This window comes from Ambystoma mexicanum, chromosome 5p (genome assembly GCF_040938575.1).
Source record: "Ambystoma mexicanum isolate Mex_15411 chromosome 5p, UKY_AmexF1_1, whole genome shotgun sequence".
In the NCBI taxonomy this organism is placed as follows: domain Eukaryota; kingdom Metazoa; phylum Chordata; class Amphibia; order Caudata; family Ambystomatidae; genus Ambystoma; species Ambystoma mexicanum.
Window position 1 is genome coordinate 308,594,682 of NC_090930.1, and position 21,147 is coordinate 308,615,828.

At 45.8% G+C, this 21,147-nt stretch overlaps 1 protein-coding gene and 1 long non-coding RNA gene across 2 annotated transcripts in view; one reads left to right on the forward strand and one right to left on the reverse strand.

The window, feature by feature from the left end:
- Nucleotides 1–21,147, reverse strand: part of MTM1 (myotubularin 1) — a 1,347,122-nt gene that overhangs the window by 1,104,479 nt on the left and 221,496 nt on the right. The gene's annotated exons all lie outside the window — the stretch shown is intronic.
- LOC138480937 (uncharacterized) overlaps nucleotides 1–21,147 on the forward strand; it is a 549,246-nt gene that overhangs the window by 270,060 nt on the left and 258,039 nt on the right. The gene's annotated exons all lie outside the window — the stretch shown is intronic.

A 21,147-nucleotide genomic window follows, 5' to 3' on the forward strand; every position in this document is an offset into this window, starting at 1 on the left:
TTTGCAAGTGTTTGTTTTTAACAGGACATAGTGCTTATAATTCGACTGGCTGAAGGCAGACTTGGTTACAACATGCTTATTACACCAGTAGCACCTTCACAGTGTCAGTGTAGCCATTAACTTTCAGAAGACTGCTTAAAAGAAAAACACTGGCAGGCACTTCAAGCTCAAAGTTTGATAGTAAGGCGTGATAAAGCTAGCTCAAAGACATCCTAGGAGGATGTGTTTTTGGCGGGGAAGGGCAGGAAACGGTTGGGAAAGGCCACAGGGATTAACAAGGCGGTGGGCCATTAGGAAAGATCTTTTTGCAACTTTTCCTCCATAGTTTATGAAACCCCATTCTTTTTGCTCTGTTTTTGATTCTGTCCTGACATTTTGAAGCTTCACTTCACTTGCCTTTTTCCAATTTGTTACAATTTATTATGGAGAAAAATGATCAGTCCTTCAGCCTATCAGTACTGGGAAACTATTTCCCTTTTGTGTGCAATGGGGATACTTTTGTATTCCCCCTAGCTTTTTGCATATGGGATTTTTGGCTACTTGTATATGTGCCTAGAGACAAGCTGGTTGCAGCAGTTACATTTATACCCTTTTTGCATTGTTTTTGGTGTGCACATTCACCTTTAATACGTTTGGTTAATAAACATTGCTTGTGCCCTAAAATTCACAGTGACACAAGATTTTCACTTGTTCTTTGACCGTATTGTAGTTTAGCCTTTTTTCTCAGGTCAGGAATGTCCTTATAAAGTCATGCAGTTGCCAGGGAAAACTGCTGCTTTCGCAGGCTTGTGATCCTTTGTGTTTGTGTGTTCCAGGAAGGAGGCTGGGACTTTCTAGTCCCAGTCCACATCACTGGTGCCAAAAAGTCTGCTACAGGGGCAGATGAGAATCCCTCAGAGAAGAGCAGATTGTGGAGTACCCAAAGACGACTCCTGAAGTGGGCCAGCATCCCCTTCAATTTCTGGCCCGGTGAAGCCCTTTTCCTCTGTCTGATCTCCGAAGACCCTGTGCGGTGCGTTAGCCCATGGACTAGTGTGTCACGGTATGCAGAAGTTCCTTCCCTCTGAGACTTCACCTGGATCTTCAGTGGGGTTTGATGTCCTCTGTCTCCTTCTTTCCTTCGTGGGATTCTCTCCTTCGTCACTCGATTTGACAGTCCTTCTTCCCTTCTTGCGTTCGAAGAGGTAGGAACGGTCCCCCCCCCACCCCCCCCCCGAGGCCACCTTGCCCGCCTGTGGAACTGGCAGTCAGGTGAACCCAAGGGAGACCGTCCCTTCAAACAGGGAAAAAGCCAGATATGGCAGAAAAAACCCTGTGTAATAGTAGATGGTATTGGCCGATCCGATGTGAAGGTTGGAGAGGCTGGTATTGTCGTGCACCAAAATAGAAACTGGAAATTCGAATGAATGATGGTAGAAGTCTCGGATCTTCCTGGATAGGGATTAGCTCCAAGCTTATGCTCTGTAAGGGAATAGGGATAGGCAGCACCCTTGGGACAAAGGAACAACCCCAAACAGAAGGCAGACCTACAGGGAAACAGGTAAGATGACAGGAGGCTGAAAGAATTAGGGAAAGCCACCAAGGGAAATCCGGATGAAATAATAAGATGAAGAAAACAAGCACGAGAGAGAACCAGGGAGAGAGAGAGAGAGAGAGAGAGAGAACCAGAGAGAGAGAGAGAACCAGAGAGAGAGAGAGAACCAGAGAGAGAGAGAGAGAGAGAGAGAACCAGAGAGAGAGAGAGAGAGAGAGAGAGAGAGAGAGAGAGAGAGAGAGAGAGAGAGAGAGAGAGAGAGAGAGACACAGACTGGGTGATTGAATGGAATGGAAAGTGAGAGAAACTCGGAATAGTATGTGACCGCTCTGAAAACACAGCGGACGGATATTTGAGAGCCCACTAGACCACAAGGTAAAGTATAAAAAAAAAACAGAAAGCACAACCGGAACTGCAGATTAGTCGGGAAAGCAGCAGCGGAGAGGCTGACCGGCACCTGGGAGAAGCGAAGGAAAAAAGACAGGAAAAGGGGCATGGCAGGCGAGAAAAGGGAAATGCACGAGAGGGGAAGACAAGGGGAAGAATCAAGGCTCCGGGAAATAGTATCGAGGAAATACTCGTAAGCGGGGCACTGCAGCACAGGCGAAAGTCCAAAGACCGACGAATGCGAGTTGCAACGCGACTCACAGGAGGCGTGGCCTCCTTATATACCTGCCGGTCCAAAAACGACTAGAGCGTCAAGCAGACCTGTAGAGGGGTCTATTAACGCCTCCATCTTGCCCAGAGTTTCCACGGCCGCGGTGTGACAGTATGCCCTATCTTCATCCACTCTCCTCTGGGTTTTCCCGGATGTAGGCGATGGAACTGTCTTAGAAGTCGTGGGGCGTGGATATGACGTCTAGGTTCCCTTGATCGTTCTGCAACAGAATACCCCTTCCACTGGACCAAATATTGTACAGTCCCATGCCTGTAACGTGAATCAACCAGCCTCTCCACTTCATATTCTTCCGGGTCGGGATCTTGAAGCATAGAGGAGGAGGGTATACGACGGCTCATGGGATCTGGGTGATAGGTCTTCAGGAGAGAGGTATGAAAAACAGGGTGCATCCTTTTCAGACTGGATGGCAGTCGCAAACGAAAGGCCACAGGGTTTACTTGAGACAAGATGGGAAATGGGCCTATAAAGCGGGCTGAGAATTTACCAGGACGGACCCAACGTGGGAGATATTTGGTTGACAACCAGACCTTAGTTCCCACCTCCCATTTGGGGTTAGGTGATCTCTTCTTATCGGCATACTTCTTGTAACAAATCCTACTCGCCTCCAGTTTCTGCGCAGCCGCCTCCTGGATGGAACGAAGATCATGAAGGCGCTGATCTACCGAAGGGACTGTAGTTGGAGGAACCCCAAAGAGAGGTATATGTCTCGGATGATATCCGTAGGTGAAGAAGAAGGGACTGAAGCCAGTTGCAGAATGTTGGGTGTTGTTGTAAGTGAACTCTGCCAAAGTTAATAAGGACTTCCACTTATCTTGTTCCTGGTGACAAAAACAACGGAGATATTGTTCGAGAGTGGCATTCAAGCATTCTGTTTGTCCGTTGGTTTGGGGATGATAACCAGAGGATAAAGCTCTCTTTATACCCAAAGAGCTACATAAAGCTGACCAGAATCGAGACGTGAATTGGGACCCTCTATCGGACACAATGGTCCGAGGTAGACCATGCAATCTCACTATTTCTCTCAGGAATACTTCGGCTGCTTCGGGTGCAGAAGGCAGGCCAGGCAAGGGAGAGAAATGAGCCATCTTGCTCAATGTATCCACCGTAACCATGATTGCTGTGGAACCCATAGAGAGAGGGAGATCCACGATGAAATCAGTGGAAATGTGTTCCCAGGGTTGCGATGGTAGAGGTTCTTGTTGCAGCAGACCCAAGGGTCGATGAGTGATGGGTTTATTAGCTGCACATACCGGGCAAGCCGTCACATATGTCTTGACGTCCTGGTCCATAGTCGGCCACCAGAAATATCTGGATATCAGATGTAGTGTTGCCCCTTGGCCCTTATGTCCTGCCGAAGGAAGGTCATGGCACCAGAACAAGGCTTGTGTTTGGAGCTTCTTGGACGGTAAATACAGTGAACCTTGATGAAAATATAGCTTCCCTCTCTTTTCCATGAGGGGTATATGGTCTGGAGAAACTTCTGTGAGACTGGTAGAGCGCTCTACTTCTTGTATGAAGGAGCTGACCATTCCTAGGATTCTCTTACCAGAGAGTATCTCACCCAGACCTTGATCGTCTTCGGGCTCCAGGCTGCAGGACAGAGCGTCAGCTAAGGCATTCTCCTTTCCTGGAAGGTAGGTTATCTCAAAGTCAAACTGGGAAAAAAAATACGCCCATCGGGCGTGACGAGAATTGCGACACTCCATCTGTTGCAAAACCTTTAGATTCCGGTGGTCTGTGCGGACCAAAAAAGGATGGGCAGCCCCCTGCAGTAAATGCCTCCACTCAATGCATGCCTGACGGATCACCAATAATTCCCGTTCCAACACAGAGTAGTTCCTCTCACTAGGTGTAAGAGTTCTGGAATAATATGCTACCGGCTGTTCTGCTCCATCCTTGCCTGAGTGTAGAAGAGCAGCTCCGATCGCACCGCCGGAGGCATCAGTCTCCACCACAAAAGGAAGAGATTGATTAGGCTGCACTAGGATGGGAGCGGTAGTGAATGTCCTCTTAAGTAGTTGAAAGGCCTAATCCGCCTCCTTATCCCATTCGAACTTCTGGCCTTTCTTAAGCAAACGGGTGATTGGTAGAACAATATCTGAGAAGCTGGGAATAAATCTTCTATAAAAGTTAGATAGTCCCAGAAATCTCTGTATATCCTTGGGACTTCTTGGAGTAGGCCATTGAAGAACCGCCCTCACCTTCTCGGGATCCATCTGCACCCCCTCCTTAGAAAGAATAAACCCTAAATAGGATACTGAGGAGGCTTCAAAAACGCACTTCTCTGGTTTAACCAGTAGTTGATGTTCTCTCAGCCTTTGAAGGACTTGATTGACATGCCTTCGATGTTCAGAGAGGGAGGAAGAGAAGACCAGTATATCGTCTAAATAGACCACTACTGAGGCATCTAACATATCCGAGAAGATCTTGTCTACAAAGCGTTGGAACACGGCAGGAGCATTCACAAGTCCAAAGGGCATTACCCTATACTCAAAGTGTCCCAGAGGAGTTCTAACTGCCGTTTTCCACTCGTCTCCCTCCCTTATTCTCAACAAATGATAGGCTCCTCGAAGTTCCAATTTGGTAAAGATTGAGGCTCCTTCCACGGCTTCAAGCACCTTCTTTATGAGGGGCATAGGGTACCTATCCCGAATAGTCAGGCTGTTCAACCCCCGGTAATCTATACACGGTCTCAATTCCGTGGTACCCTTCTTAGGGATGAAGAACATTGAGGCCCCTGCTGGAGAATGAGATTCCTGAATTAAACCGTTTTGAAGATTGGCATCCAAGTACTCCTTCAAAGCTCTTCTTTCCGGGAGTGACATAGGGTACATGCGACCGAAAGGAACAGACGCCTCAGGCTTTAGATCGATGGTGCAGTCCTCAGCTTGATGCGGGGGTAAAGTACGGGGTAGTCTGTCTTCGAAGATCTCAGCATACTCTTGATAACACGGCGGAATCATTTGGACCACTGTCGTGGAAGTCAAGAGTGCGACCCCTTTCCCCATCAAAGGAGGGGCCTGCGATAGGCATGCCTTCGAGCAGTACTGTGATAAAAAACAGATGATATTAGCAGACCAATCAATCCTGGAATTATGTTTACGTGCCAGGGTATGCCCAGGATGACTGGGAAATGAGCTGCTCTAATCACTTCAAAGATGATCTGTTCTTGGTACTGAGACAAGGACATGGTAGCCGGAACTGTCTCCTTAATAATGGGACCGGAGGAAAGGGGTGCTCCATCTACCCCTTCTACAGGCAAAGGGCAGGCTTTCTGGCGTAGGGGTATGCCTTGTTCTTGAGCCCACTGGATATCAATGAAGTTTCCGGCCGCACCACAATCCAGCATTGCTAAGACTTCTACTGATGGGGAGGATTCAAATGTAAGCCGCACCGTAAACACCATGAGGCTATGAGCACCAACGGAATTATCCCGGTGGGTGGAATTGCAGGGATTCTTCGACTCTGCCCAGTTCTTTTCCCTGCTCAAGACCGGGGAGGCGTGTTTCCCGAGCGTCTCGGGGGTACTTCGAGACAATTCCGAAGCAAATGCTTTGAAGATCCGCAGTACATGCAAAGACCCAGGTCTCTGCGTCTCTTGCGTTCCTTGGGAGTCAAAGGACCTCGGGTTGTTCCTATTTGCATAGGCTCATCCGATTGTGGTTGGTTTGGAGGGCTTGCAGTGGGAATTCCTACTGAAGGATGAAGTCTGAACCTCCTTCTTTCTAGCTTCCGCTCCTGCAGTCTGTACTCCAATTGCAGGGACAACGTGACCAACTCTTGAAAGGAAGCAGGACGCGCCATCCTGGCTAGCTCATCCTTAAGTTCATCATGTAAGCCTCGACGAAAAAGGGTCTGCTGTGCCGAATCTGGCCATCCTGTGTCTGTGGCCAATTTGGTAGAGGCATAGGTCTGTACATCTTGATTTCCTTGACGGAGATCCAGAAGGGCTTCATAGGAAGAATATTGGACCTCTGGTCTCTCAAATCTAGAACGCGTCAATTGAGTGAACTGAGAGTAATCATTTATGGCAGGATCTGACTGTGCTATCAGCGGAGTTGCCCAGGCCAACGCGTTGCCCACAAGGTTGGAAACAAGAAACCCAACTTTAGCTCTATCCAGTTCATATGCCTTTGGTCGAAACGTGAAGTAAATCATACAGGCGTTCAGGAATTCCTTTAGGAGTTTCGGACTGCCATCATACTTCCCAAAGGAAAAGGTCAGGGGAGGTAGATCGCCTCGGGAATCTTCTCGTGCCGCTACTTGTTGGCGTAGGTTAATGTTCTCGGTTCGGAGATTCTGAACCTCAGCCTGAAGGCCCTGGATAGCGGTCACCATCTCCTGGTATTGCTCCAAGGAGGCCATGTTGGTTGGGTGGCGTTGCAAACTGTCACGGTATGCGAAAGTTCCTTCCCCCCCCCCCCCCCCCGAGACTCCTCACCTGGATCTTCAGTGGGGTTTGATGTCCTCTGTCTCCTTCTTTCCTTCGTGGGATTCTCTCCTTCGTCACTCGATTTGACAGTCCTTCTTCCTTTCTTGCGTTCGAAGAGGTAGGAACGGTCTCCCCCCCCCCCCCCCCCGAGGCCACCTTGCCCGCCTGTGGAACTGGCAGTCAGGTGAACCCAAGGGAGACCGTCCCTTCAAACAGGGAAAAAGCCAGATAAGCAGAAAAAACCCTGTGTAATAGTAGATGGTATTGGCCGATCCGATGTGAAGGTTGGAGAGGCTGGTATTGTCGTGCACCAAAATAGAAACTGGAAATTCGAATGAATGATGGTAGAAGTCTTGGATCTTCCTGGATAGGGATTAGCTCCAAGCTTATGCTCTGTATGGGAATAGGGATAGGCAGCACCCTTGGGACAAAGGAACAACCCCAAACAGAAGGCAGACCTACAGGGAAACAGGTAAGATGACAGGAGGTTGAAAGAATTAGGGAAAGCCACCAAGGGAAATCCGGATGAAATAATAAGATGAAGAAAACAAGCACGAGAGAGAACCAGGGAGAGAGAGAGAGAGGGATATAGAGAGAGAGAGAGAGAGAACCAGAGAGAGAGAGAGAGAGAGAGAGAGAACCAGAGAGAGAGAGAACCAGAGAGAGAGAGAGAGAGAGAGAGAGAACCAGAGAGAGAGAGAGAACCAGAGAGAGAGAGAGAGAGAGAGAGAGAGAGAGAGAGAGAGAGAGAGAGAGAGAGAGAGAGAGAGAGAGAGAGAATGGGTGATTGAATGGAATGGAAAGTGAGAGAAACTCGGAATAGAATGTGACCGCTCTGAAAACACAGCTGACGGATATTTGAGAGCCCACTAGACCACAAGGTAAAGTATAAAAAAAAACAGAAAGCACAACCGGAACTGCAGATTAGTCGGGAAAGCAGCAGCGGAGAGGCTGACCGGCACCTTGGAGAAGCGAAGGAAAAAAGACAGGAAAAGGGGCAGGGCAGGCGAGAAAAGGGAAATGCACGAGAGGGGAAGACAAGGGGAAGAATCAAGGCTCCGGGAAATAGTATCGAGGAAATACTCGTAAGCGGGGCACTGCAGCACAGGCGAAAGTCCAAAGACTGACTAATGCGAAACGCAGGGGGCGTGGCCTCTTTATATACCTGCCGGTCCAAAAACGACTAAAGCGTCAAGCAGACCTGCAGAGGGGTCTAATAACGCCTCCATCTGGCCCAGAGTTTCCACGGCCGCGGTGTGACATAGTGGGACCAAATAGTCTAAATGCCTTCTCGAGGATCCAGCTCTTCAGAGCCTTTGGAAGTGCCCCTGGGCTGCCCGGTGGACTGAAGGGGCGGGGGGAACGGGGACTAGAAAAAAATATTTTCCTCAAGGAGTAGCGCAGTATAAAAATGTTTAAATACCAATGGGTTTGATTGCGATTTCTTAGTTATCATGACTCTGTAAATGGTAGAATGGACGAGGAGTGAAGGCAACTAGTATTCTGAAAGTGACCACAGAGGGTCACAAAATAGCCAAGGAATCCAACAAAGTTCAATAGAACTTCTGGAGGGACGCACAGTCACATTTAGGAATTAGATCTGCCAACTGTAAAAAAGAAAAAAAAAAAAGGGAAAAAAAGAGGGCTCTTTTTAAAATGGAAGTCCATTTTAATTGGTTGAGTGGTCACCAATTTAAGGCAATGGCCCAATATTGGTGAACTGCCAAAAAAAAAACAGGTCTGCACACAAAGCCCTATGGAACAAAAGAATGAAAAAAGACCAGAGGATGAGGAGAATCCATCAAAATCACTGAAGAATACTCACCACACTGATATTTGTAGAGATGAGCACAGACATCACCAGCCAAAAGAGCTGCATTTCTTGTCAGGATGGGTAGGGTTCTGAAGTGGAGACCCACAACGATGAAAAAAATTAACCTAGACCTCAAGGTGTGCCTGGGGTATGCTAAAAAGAGATTCCTCTACAGAAGAAGTGGCGAGGCAACACAGACCAAGAACTTGCAGAGGTGGGTCCTTTAAGCTGAATTCTAAGCGGTAATGGCTCTGCGCCAGAAGGGTAGGGTCAGGCACAGAAACCCTGCAGCTGGCAGAAAGGAAACAAGACTTCACACGGTGCCCCTAGATACCAAAGATGGATGCTTAGTCTCATATTTAAGTTAAAGTTAAGGGCAGCATTTGTGTCTTTTACTCTATCTTTCCTCTCAACTTACTGAGAGAAATCTTTACGAACTGCGACACACAGTGGGTTAGGATGAAATGTGTTGGAACTGCAGGAGTGATGTGGGTACCATTTTGCACATGTTTTGGCTTTGTCAAAAAAATTGTTGTTTTGGGGAGAAGTCCTTCAGTGCATAGACCTTGTGTTGGGTCTTTCTCTCCCTTGTACGTCCATGATCTGTGTGTTGGGGCTGTTTCCGGCTGACCTTAATCTGCCTACTGGTAAATTCTTCTGACTGTATAGAGCCTTTGTGGTAGCTCAAAAAACCTTTTAAAGTTTTGGAAGAGTGATGTCAAGCCTACTGTTGATGATTGGCTGCATGAATTCTCGATTCTCTATGGCAGAGATAAAGTGGCCTTTTGAATTAAATGGCAACAAGATAAATACTCGTGACATTTGGAGTGCTTTTAATGTATTATATGTTTAACCTATATTCTCCCACCACCTCCTTTTTGATCTCCATCTCCTTTCTTTCTCCCTCTCCCAGTATATGGGGACTGCCTTGATACATTATGTAACATTTTGTGTTCCTATATAGTTGCCATCTGTAAATGGTTCACTTTTTTAAAAAAAATATGAAAATCAAAAGAATTTTCAATAAAAAAATGTTTAAAAAGAAATGATGGCTCCATTAAATTGAAGTAGTTATAATGGTAGAAATAATAAGTTTTCTAGTGGAAAATCTCATTATGGCCTAAGCCTACCATGATGAGAAACAGAAGGAGCATGAAACTTCAAGGCACTGCAATACAGTAAATCGGAGAATCTGGCTGAATCTACCACATCAGGACGATCATGCCAAATATTGAAGTTGCCTATTATTAAGAGTTTGTCAGGCAGCAGAGGCTAGTTAGTCCTCTAAACCTACTACATGCAATTTGCAATATTCGTGGATAATGTCTTCTGTTATTTAGCGCTCTGGGTGTGTAGCTCTACATACAAAATTATTATCCACCTCATTTGGGCCATATGGCATCCTTCAAGTACACCAGGCTCTTTAAGGAGTAGTGTAGAACAGCAGATAAGGCCTAATTCTCGGGAGATGAGCAGGGGGAATAAAAGGCACAGCAACCAATCTAAGGCAAAGGGACAAATCACCATGTGTACAGGTAATTAACACCTTAGTAAGCTAAAGGTAAAATAAGCAACAACAGTACAGCGAAGGAAGGGATGTAAGCGAAGGGAAAATTCAGTGCAAGGAGACAAAAACGGGCGGTACGACTTTGCATTTTGTGAAGTACCACGAGTGGGTTAGATCGAGCCAGTGAGACAAGTGTGACAGGGTCATGCATATTACCCTATCCTATCAAGGGCACCCAAGGATCCCTCTAAAACTGGGGTAGGCGGCATTCTAGAGCAATGCCAGAGCCGGCATAACCCAGAGGTAGTGTGGGGGAGTTAGAATGGATCCCTGGTCCCTGGCGCTACATTATGCAGGGAACCGTAGTACCTGGTTGCCTCTATCCCTGTCCTGATACCCATCAGCCTCTATCATGGCCATGTCTCTTTTTCCACTCTTTCAGATTCTTGCCCGAATACTAGAGCCACCAGCGTGGACCAGACTCGAGACACTCCTGGGATGGATAATGGTTCCTGGGAAGCAGAACCGTCCAGAGAAAAAACGACTAGTACAGCAATTAACCTGTGCCCAAAAACACAAGACCCAGTCTGCAACTGGAGGAATGGACTGGTTACCCAAATGTGAACGGACTAGGCTTCGCCCTCAGGAGTCGTAGTGGGGCAGCTGCGGCAGAGATGGATTCAGCACGGGGCTGCCCAGCACTAGGGATGACCAAGGAACCCTCCCCCAAACCATTGTGGACAAGAATTTACTTGATCCGGGAGGAATAAAAAAAAAAAAAAAACAATATCATGCACCGCATGGCCAAGAGGGAGGCTGGAAAAGGGCAGATCCAAGGGCTCTTAAGAACACTTCAAGGAGAAGTCCGGCCAAAGGGGATGGATATGGGAGGAGTTGGGACTAGACAAACAGATTGGCCCAGTGAAGAAGCTGACTCAGATAATCAATAGGAGTAGAGGGAAGGTTCTAGGCAGGAAGGGGTAGGGCTCTTGAGAGACAGATGAATATGTCATCTATGACTATGGCCTCCCCCCGGCCCAATATTGTAAAGGCGAGAAACGTTATTCTTCAAGGCAACCATCATTCCCTTATCCCAGGCAAGTTCAGCCAGGGATGAATACCATGTAAACTGAAAATGGCGAGAATAACCAACTTATCCTAGAATCACACATATGCATCTATTAGACATGAAGCACATATACACTCACCATGAAGAAAACACAGTAGGTCAAATACTGAATTGATTATTTATATAGTGCCTATCAGGCCTCCAGATAAGGTGCGTACTAGGCCTTTTTACGCATGAAAATCTTGTAGATACGGCAGCTTTATTATTTTCCTGTCTACATTTACACACAAGTTTAGAGCAGAGGGCAGTGCAAAGGTCAGGTTACTTGATAGAAACCAGAACGCTTCTTTTGATTTTTATCTATATGGATGTAAGTGCAAGCCATGGATAAACGCCTCTGAAACAGAATGTATTTCTTTGAAGCTTTTCAAAAAAAGGAACTGCACACTGTGATAAAAGGAATAGTCTCTTTCCATTCAGCTTCTGCTTTGTTAATGCCGATGGAGCAAACAGAATCACAGTGCATATTTATTTTCCTAGCATTTTAGGATTGTAAAATGAATAAAATGGAAAACTAAGTTGCAATTGAGAATTAATATTTTCTAACAAATTATGTGTTTTTTTTTCTCCAGTAAAAGCAAACCAGTATTGCACAACTGTATTTTTCATAGTTCCTGTGCTGTGTGCATAATCATGCGGAGGCAGGTCATTTTTACACTTCTAATTTAATTTACACTCTAATTATAAAAACAGTGTGTAAAATGATGACTATGCACAGTCTAGTTTACATCCATTCAACTTTGTAATCAATAGGATACATTACTATAAATGGTCAGTGGCAGCAGAGGCTTTGTTCAAGGGTGAGTGATTGTCATTACACCAAACACAGTTCTAGCCTCTCAAACCTTCAAGACATTTAAAACATCCAAAACCTAACTATCCAGGAAGTGCAAGTGCTGTTCAGAATGAAAGTTACATTTGTAATTGAAATAGAAACTCAGCAAAAACAGTCCCTGTGATAATCCAGATAGGTGTTTAACTTTATGTAGCTCTTCATACATGGTTCGTCCAACATCTAGGCACTGTGATTATTATACCTCAGTCGATACTCAGTTAACCGACCTCTGAAGGATGTTAGCCAATAAGATAGCTCAGCTGGTTGAGCACTCTTTGCTGCGATCTGTAGGTTGCAGGTTCGAATCCCGGCAAGGCCAACTCAGCCTTTCATCCTTTCAAGGTCGATAAAGGAGTACCAACTTCGGTTTGGTGATAATTGTGATAAATATGTTCAATGTACAGCGCTTTTCCAAAAGCACTATATAAATAACCATTTAACCATGATATTAAATATAGAATTTTAGCATGGAGTCCTTACCTCTCTGCACTGTTGCATCATAACATTGGCATACCATTACATAGTAATAGCTCCAGGAAATGAAGCCTTTCATTAAACATCAGCAGACAATTCTGCTATCGAACCTCAAAACACCCAATACAATTCATGCTTGCTTTACTATGTAATTGTCTAGCTTTGTGTGTTTTGAACATTTAAATATATACAGGAGAGATCAAATGGCCAGACCTTGGAGAAATAATGAAAGGTGTATTCTGTCACAATGAAGAAAGCTGCCACACAGTAATGATTTCCATACAGTTTTTGCACACGTCGGCTGGATTTCACATACATTTTACTCTCTTGTAAAGGAGAAAAGTCATTTTTACTCTCTTAAAAATCACATTTACTCTTTTACTCTCAAAGTTTAAAAATAGGGAGTAAAAACTCCTAGCTCAAAATCATATCTGGAGCACTGGCGCCTATACACAATGTGTTTCAAAGGGCTTCAGGCAGGGAGGTAACAAGGAAGAATACAGTGACAATCTTACAAGTCCTTGATACATTCAGAATGTGAAATTAACTATTGTAATCAGCCTGGCGACATTTCAGATAGTGCAAGAGCTTTAGACAATAAGGAGGAAAGAGAATGAGACAAACAAGCGGCTCTATTACTATATGCATTTATACATGAATATTAACATTGCAACCATAAAGACATGAAGAATACTAACAAAAGCAATATAGCCGATTGCAACACGAATGACACAAGAGTATCGCTCACTAACATCGAAACATGACAGTAATGGACAGCCATCTTTTCCAAAATGGAAGCCATAATCCGCTTCAAGTAAACTAAAGGCCTCATTGCTTCACAAGAACTCAAAATGCTGAATTTACTGAAATACAGATCAGTGCAGGGCTAAGACAGTAGCTATGCAGACCAAGTCAAGGTTACTAAGAAATTAGGGTGGGCCCGAGTGCCACAGAGAAGGCACAAGGTAAGTGATGTAGATGGAATTACCACAAATTAATTAAAGTCTGGTAAAGTTCAATGGACCATTGTGAGCAAGATGCAGGGAAATGATTAGCCAGAAGACCCCATGAAGAATAAGCTGAAGAGTGTTCCTAGAGGTAAAGGTGACCATAACATTTGCATTAATATTAGCTAAAATGACTGCTGCCGTACCTGGGTGCACACCAGGCTCCCAGGCTGCCCTGGGCCTGCAGCACCTTCATTGGCTGGTGCCCGAATTTGAAAGAGCCAACCCCCCTGTGCTGGCAGGGGTAGCCAGCCCCCACTGAAGGCATACACTTAAGGCCATTGCAAACAGTCTCTGCCAGTCTCAGCCGCGTTGACCGCAAAGTTAGCCATGCTTCGCACCAGGTACTGTCCACCCCTAACATTGCACAATGGCGCAGACCCAAATTGACTAGAACATCAGTTTATTGTTCATATTGCTTAATATGGATTGCAATGAACTATTTGCAGGTCTTACTTAAGCTGAAACTTGCAATGTGATTGATAACTTGCTATATAGTTCTGCCTCTACTATACCAACTAACTGTTGTACCAAACAATGCATGCACATATTTAGTCACTCAAAGAAAGAAATTATGCAGTTCACATCACCATACCACTGTGACCATAGAATTGTTACAAGCCGTCTGAACACAATTCCTGTTGCATCTCATGCACATGTTGCCAATAACATCAATGCTCAAGTCTTAACGTTTGTTACAAATATTGAATCCTCGTATGTCCCCTGCGCATGTTTAACAAATGGCACCGAAGCCCCACTATCTTCTCCCTTACTATTTCTCCAATCCGCGCAGTCTGTTTTAAACGCCCTCGAGGTGCACGCCCACAAACGCCCACACCCCAAGGCACCATGCTGCTCAACCCAAAACTGAAGCAGCCACACGCACCGACTCTGCCTCTTGGAAACCGCATGCGCACAGCCACTGCTGCTCACGCATCGCGCTTCCTCGACTACAAGCCCCATAAGTCAGAGCAAGCGCACATGCGCATTGGAATTCCCTGCCAAATTCACAAGCTCTGCGCTCGCCGAACTCTGAGACCGCGCATGATTTTGTTATGTTACTTGCCATTTATATAGCGCCTTATATATCATTGGTATGACCTCAAAGCGCTGGCAGGTTGAACACCCTCGGGAGCCGCAGTTCTAGTCAGTAGAGAGAGAGAGTGTTGTATGGTGCGTGGGTGAACCGGATATGTGTGCAGCTGGTGTGGTTGTTGCATGATAGCTACTTCTTAGCGTTAGGTGTGGTGCTGAGGAATCAGTTGGATGTGTTCAGTCTGGAGGGTGGACACCCAGACTGAGTTCTGGCTGCGTTAGGCCTGAGAAGACCGCCTAAGCTAGCCGGTATGTGCTCAGCTAGCTGCGTTTTATTAGGGTGATTAGGTGTTCGTGGGATCATGTTAGTATGAGAACAGCTAGGCTGAATTTTGTCATAATATAGCTGTGTTCTAGTTGAATGATGGTGTATAGGAGAGAGTGAGAATAGTAGTGTGATATGGTAGTTATCAGTAAAGCGCCTGCGACCAGGCACGAGAGCAGGACAGGGGGGAGGAGGGTGTACATAGCGGCATACGTATATAAAGTGACAGGATGGATGGGGGTAAACATGTGATACAGATAACATGGGGATACAGGTATATAGCATATATACATTTGACTCTTAGTCACAATCCACGATGTTGGGAACACTTTCTAAATTCAAACTATAACACAGCGACGCCATTAGGCATACTTTCTAAATTCAACTTGAACACAGTGCCTCATAAGGCACACTTTCTAGGTTCAGAGTTTTACAAAGTGACGCTATTAGGCATACTTGTTGTTGGGAATATTTTCTCAATTCAAACTATAACACAGCGACGCACTTAGGCATGGCCAAGTTGTTTCTTATTTGGTCCAATTCCAACCAGCGTTTTCGGTTGTAGGCTTCATAAAAGTTGGACTTTTATTCTAGGAGGAAATGGATGGGAGTAGGTTCTTTAATTTCTTAACTAATCTTTCCAATAATGTCCAGGCTGGGGGGTGTTGTGACACACTTTTCGTTTGTTAAATGTCATACAAACCCATCCACCAAGTCAAAAGTTATTAGCAATAGAATTTTTTGGATTTCCTATGGCTCGTCTCACTCACCTTAACCATAGGGCGGCTATTGCTGCTATATAATTATATTTTTGGGCAAAAAGAGGGGTGGCAGGGTGGTGACTCTGGGTCCCAGCTGCAATCAGCTCAAAGTCCAGTGATGTTCTCCTCCTAGTGCACGCTTTCATGCCCGCCTCCGCGTGCGTGCATGTGTGTCGATTATCACTAGTTAACGGCGAGTGCACATTTATGACGCTGTACAGACACAAATATAGTTACATTCAGTTATTTTAAAATGAATATGGATAACAAGAAAGGTCATCCATTTTGTAAAAACCGTAACTCAGCTGTTAAAGTGTAGTAAACATCACGAAAATGATTGTATGTGCTATCACATTCCTACTTTGGTTAGCCGTCCACAACGGGGGCATTCAGAAAAATACTGACACTAGTTACAAAAGTATAAGTAGAGAATTACCAGGTGTTTCTCCATTTGCACTGCTAGGATATACCCACCGAATGACACTCTGTAAAACTATGCGCCGCGCTAAATACGATATTTCAGGCATTAAGAACATAAACGGTACGTTAGTACATGTTTTTGGACTGCCAAAAGTTCTCAATATTGGAAGGATGTGTTAGATCGACAATCTAGTATTAGATAGTGCATTAGTTTGTAGGAGTGCATTAACCAAAAATGTATTAGAAAGAAATATATGAGTTTGAACGAGGATTGTAAAGCCTTAGAGATTAAATGCTTTTTGTTGCCTTTTAATGTACATGCACTTCTTCTTGTATGTGCGTTTTCCCCCTTTTTGAATAACAAATTCGAACAAAAAAAAAATATATGCCTTTTACACGAGTTCTCACATTTAGTACAAGCATTATGTATTTACAAATTGTGTATGGCGTCTCAAACATGTATCCTCTGATGGCCACCACGACCGGCCCACGCATCCACTTGATTGCAAACCCCAACCTATCAAAGAAAGGAGCGGATGCCTCACCAGACCCTCTCCCACCCCCCCAAACCTCCCAAGCCCTCCACTGCAGGCACACAGCCAGCTGATCGTGCTGACAAGCTACACTCGGCGCTTCCACACATCACCAGTGCCCAAAGTACACCCCAAAGCCCTGAAATGAGCACCCACACTCACATCATTCAGCCACCCCTGCGCATAGCAGAGGCTCCACTCTTGCCTCGGCACAAGCTACACCCAGTAGCTATGCACTCCCCCTCCCAATGCAAACAAAAAAAACATCATCTGCAACCTATTTACCCACAACATACCACACTCACCTAGGGACACACCTGCTTAAATCAGCCACACCCTGGTATCACACCATTACTATATCTAACCACAGCATCATCCCCATGCCGACACCAACCACCTTTCTCCCACCTCTACACACTCTGCTGCTTCCATCACCCACATGCCCTACAACACCACTATATGCCCCCCATAGCTTCAAATCAAGCTCGATAAGCCAGCACTCTTCTACACAGTGCTCCTTCCTCACCTCCTCCACATCAACCAAGCCACACCACTCACACCCTCCTGCCACCCACACAACGATAGCTTGCGTATGCCTTCCAAGACAAGCGTCTACTCTCATGGATCCCCACTGCTACCAACGCACCATGTCTTGGCCCTGAAAGATGTGCACGCCTAGGCGCTGGCACAAGCCCCACTTCATCACGCTCTACAAGGCGCTCACCCCCACACCTCTCTACTTCCCCACAGGAACGACTACACACTAAGCCCCCTGCCACAACCCCTCAACCACACACCCTTTCCTGTGCCTTCAAAAATGCATGCTCCCTCTGTGCACACTCACAAGACAACTTCAATCTCCTAATGGAACATGATCTTGACATACTCGCCATCACTGACACTTGGCTTCATGATGCTGCGGAACCCTCCCTTTCCCTAGCCACCCCCACCCCCTGGGTACACCATGCTGAGATACAATAGAACAACCCAACTTGGGGGTGGAGTCGCTATCATTGCCAACGCCTCCACTCCTATCAGATCTTCCCCCCTTGAAACACTCAGGCTATGAACTCCTCCTCGTCAAACTAGATCATCATCCACAAACCACCATTAACCGCCTCCGCCTCTTTCGTCTACCTGGCCATGCTACCTCCCCAGACACAGAAATCCCCCCTCCTCCTCACTCCACTCATGAAACCCAAATCCAAACTACTACTCTTCGGAGACCTTCAACCTTGGCCTCCATGATCCAACCGATACCAGAGCCATTCCCATCACAACCTCTCTACATGAGATAAACTGTACTCAAGCCATTAGCTCGCCCACCCATATTAAGGGCCGGACCTGGGCTGGGTCTCACACCTTAACCTACTCATTTCAGTCACAGCCGTTGATCCCGTGCCCTGGACTAACCACTCCCTGATCCTCTTCCTCATACCTCTAGCACACAGCACTGATGGGCCCAGTGTTCATACAGTCTACAGAGCCTACACCTCCTGTCGCCCCAGCTACCCTCACCAGAAACAAAAAGAACATAACTGCGGAAAAGCTACTCCCCTTCATCCTCCTCACCCTCAATAACGCCACTGACTCTTGCTCGGACCCTACCATTTTAGCCAACATCTATAACCAGTCAGTACTTACAGCCATAAACTCTATCGCCCCACTCAAACTTAGAAGACCCAAACAACATGTGCACCTTAACTCGTAGTTCACACTGCAGCTTAGAGTGCTACGCAAAGAGAAACGCAGTGCAGACTCACGCTGGAAAAGTCACCCCTCTGACACCCACAAGGACAGCCTCCTTTTAGCCACCCTTAACTATAAAGAAGCTTTACTCCAGGCCAAAAAAGATTCATACAACAACCTCATTGCGTCAGCACTATCAAATACTAAGGAATTATTCAAAATTCTCAAGGAACTCGAGACACCTGCAGCCCCTCCTGATTCCTGTTCCAAAGATAGTAACTGGTGTACGAATATTCAGACAGCACTCCTGGGTAGAATTGCCACCCTCCAAACTAAAATCAGAGATAAACAAAAGTCCTTACAGTCGAACCAACCACTGTTCACACCTAGCACCCACCAAGCCAACTCGACCGTTAAACCATTCGCCTTCTCCCCTCTCACCATCCTTGAAGTAGAAGGAATCATAAACAACCTCAAACCATCCAACTGCCAAGGTGACCCTTGCCAGGCTCCCATCATTAAGGAAGCCTCACACCACCTTGCTCCTCTCATCACATCCTACATAAATGCCTCCTTCAAAACGGGTATAGTCCCCGACAACCTCAAGGATGCGTGGGTAATCCCACTACTCAAAAAACCATCCCTTGAACCCAACATCCCGACCAACTTCAGACCGATTACTACGGTCCCGTTCCTGCTAAAGATTCTTGATCGTGCAGCTTACCTGCAGATCCAAGACTACCTTGAGTCTAACAAACTCCTGCGGCTAAGACAATCAGGCTTCCGCCCCAAAACCGGCACCGAATCAGCCCTGATTCATCTGAAAACTCAGATGGAGACACTAAAGGACAACGTGAAGTTAGCACTATTCCTTCTCCTCGACCTCTCAGTGGATTTCGATTTGGTCAACCACAAAATACTTTGCCAACATCCCAAATCTGTGACCTACTTCTCTGACTCTGCTAACGCCTGGATCCACTCGTTCCTTAGCAACAGATCTATGCGGGTCTTCTCACCCTCAGCATCGGCAGACCCCTCTCCCATTCTTTGCGGCGTCCCTCAAGGCTCCTGTGTATCACCTATACTGTACAATGTATTCACTAAGCCCCTCTTCGATGTGCTCGACTTTCTGGGTCTATCCTACACCAACTACGCGGATGACACCCAGATACTCATTCCCATTACTGGTGACTACACAGCCGATATCAAATCCTTGAATGATGTCTACCTGGTCATTCAGGCCTGGATGGCGCAACATGAACTCTGCCTCAATGACGATAAGACAGAGCTCTTACTACTAAGATCCACATATCATCTTAACAAACTAGACCAAGCCTACAAGTCCTTCACCATTGATGGTAATGTCATCAAGGTCTCCAAAGACACCAAAACTTTAGGCGTTTATCTGGACTCTACCCCTTCCCTGAACAGACAAACAAATGCAGTTAGGTCGGCTTTGGCCTATATATGCAAACTCATCACCGCCTGCAGACCATTTCTGAACCTTCACAACTGCACTACTTTGGCTAGAACACTCATGTCCAAAATCGACTACTGTAGTGCCCTCTACCTAGGGACTATTCAGTCTAACCTCACTATTCAAAATAATGCCATAAGGGCAGCTCTCAATATCCATGGACGGTCCCATATCTCCATCATTAGATCTGACTTACGCTGGCTCCCGGTAAAACAAAGAATTGCCCTGAAAACGCTAGCCTTGACTCAAATGCCTGAACAACAATGCCCCACCCTACCTCTCCTCACGTCTTACACTTCACTCCTCTTCCAGTCCCACCAGATCAGCTCAAATTCACAGCCTGCCCAGATTTAAACTCCAAAAAGCGGGTGGTGTGAGCTTCCCTGTCCTAGCTTCCAAGCTGTGGAACACTCTGCCAGCCCACATAAGAATTGAACCTTTCTTCTTAACGTTCAAGAACAACGCCAAAGCTTGGCTGTTCACCCAGAAATCATGAGGTTCCTCACGTCAGCTCGGTTCTCCATTTGTAATATATCTTATCTGTGTACATATGCCACACTGTATATATCATAACTTGTAAATTTGTATCTGCTTATAACTTGTAAATTTGGTATTCGGTGTATACTTTTGTTGTAACCTGTATCTAAGATTATGCGCCCGGTTGGCCATTGGCCTGGTGCGCTTTACAAATAAACTAAACTTCAAACTTCTAATGTTTTTTGTGGACATGCATCAGAAGGGTATCCAGTTCATTCCCCCCCCTTTGAATTCTGGGATGTGTAGTTCCCCCATCTTTCAAATTGGTTGGAAAACTACAAATCGGCTGATCTTTAACCCGACTCTACTGATCACAGAGAAAGAGCGGTCACAGCATCAAAGCAGCATTTACTAATGTGGCCTCACTTTCCCGATGCTCTTGTCTGCCAAACGACACATCCCACAGTCAGTGTTCCCTCTAAGCTGTGCGCATGGGCGCTTGCCCAGCTTCCTTCTGGGTGCTGCTCAGAAGATTTTTAGCAGCGCACACAGACAATTCTCACCTATTCAAAATATTTAATAAGGCACAAGCCACAGCAATTAATTGAAATTTGATTTCTCTTAAAATAAGCAACTAGTCTTGATATTCTGCTCATTTGCCTTACACTACTATGCAAGGATGACCGTAAACACCTAAAATGCCTAACAGCAAAATACACACAAGAGTTTAAAAACTAATATAAGAAACTGGCTCCATGAACAGAAGACTCTAACCATGATATGCCTGCACACATTAACCAAATAATGTCCCCTTCCCACCCATGAACCCTAAGCCTGATTCTACCACACTTTGACCTTATGACTAACTTCTGCCCCAGAACCCATTAAGATAGTAACGGACCAGCTTGACTCCAACACTCTTGGCTTTGCGAAAGGTTAGCAGACGTGTACCTACATCCACTTATTTCAGGTTTGTTGTAATATAAATAATATGAATAGAGTTCACGTGCCAGAATTTCT